At 45.4% G+C, this 1,351-nt stretch overlaps 1 non-coding gene across 1 annotated transcript; it reads right to left on the bottom strand.

The window, feature by feature from the left end:
- Nucleotides 1–354: 354 nt before the first annotated feature.
- LOC149467920 (U6 spliceosomal RNA) lies at nucleotides 355–461 on the bottom strand. Its single transcript, XR_016311818.1, has one exon. It is a non-coding gene; the product is annotated as a U6 spliceosomal RNA (small nuclear RNA).
- Between the last annotated feature and the right edge of the window lie 890 nt (nucleotides 462–1,351).

The following is a 1,351-nucleotide window of genomic DNA, read 5'->3' as shown; positions in this document are numbered from 1 at the left end:
TAAACAAATGAATGCCAAGAATGATGAAAAACGTGACACAAAAAACAATATAAAATGTGTATCACGTGGCTAAATCTTAGTGCTCAATATTAGTGCATATAACAATGACTGAAAAAACATGTGACAAAATGAATGATTAAATCAAGATGAACCCCTAAAATGAGAGGAGTATATAGTGACTAAGTGAACAAACATGATCAAATGCAGCATCAATCAAAAACAATGTCCGTAAACTTGTGCTTCAAACTCCATGCAGCATCGGGTGGTGAAAGAAACTGTGAATGTGTCTACACACTCAAATCCTCAAATGGCAAGATTGCCTCCTCACCTCCCCTCTGTGACCCAATGGTTTTTTAAACTGTGGACCGCTTCATGTGTTTAGCATGTCAACCTTGCGCAGGGGCCAGCTAATCTTCTCTATATCGTTCCACGTTGTAATCCGCGCCCCACCATTGGGTTGCAGAGGGGAGTTGCTATTGTCTATTTAATAGCACCTGGGCTATTACTGCTCCCCGGTCCACCCTGATTCTGGGTGCCCCCGGGGACCACTCCTTAGGCCTAGAATGGCCCCTTACACCCTTTTCCTGATACCTTCCCCTAATTATATTCCTCCACCCTCCCCTTCATATGACTCCATGACCTCACCCAACCTCCTATACAATCAGACTAACTCACATAGTGACTACCAGACCCTCTCCCAGCAGGCAATTCTTTATTACGCAATACACCACACACTCTCCCTATGGGCTTGTTAAATATTCTCACCCTAAACGTTCAGAGCCTCAACACACCGCAGAAACACAACAAAGCCTTCTGCGCTTTTGAATCACTTAAGGCCCATGTGGTTTGCCTGCAAGAAACACACTACACTCCCAACTCTACACCCAAGTTCTTTGGCCCCCGTTACCCGCAGGTCTACACGGCCTCAGTCACAACCAAATGCAGAGGGGTACTAATCGCCTTCCACCGCACAACACCCTTTACACTATGTAATGAAATCAAAGACCCAGAGGGTCGCTATCTCCTGCTAATAGGACAACTCTTAGATGTGGACGTCACCATCTCTACATATTATGCCCCAAACCAAGGCCCCTTACCATTCCTTTCCCACCTGTTATCGTTAATAGATCACCACAAGCGAGGTACTCTCTTTGCGGAGACTCAAACTGCACTTTATATCTTTTCCTTGACAAATCTCCTCAACTTTCCCCCCTTCCTACCTCCAAGCAAACCCTTCAAGCCGTACTGCAGTGTCATTCCATGATAGACGCCTGGAGGGAACTTAACCCAACTAAACGCCAATACACTTTCTACTCTCACCCCCATAAGACCTTCTCTAGGATAGATCACA

The sequence above is a fragment of the Staurois parvus genome, unplaced genomic scaffold (assembly GCF_062004578.1).
Source record: "Staurois parvus isolate SC_StPar_1 unplaced genomic scaffold, SC_StPar_1.0 ptg000097l, whole genome shotgun sequence".
NCBI classification, from domain to species: domain Eukaryota; kingdom Metazoa; phylum Chordata; class Amphibia; order Anura; family Ranidae; genus Staurois; species Staurois parvus.
This window is presented reverse-complemented; position numbering and strand designations above follow the sequence as displayed.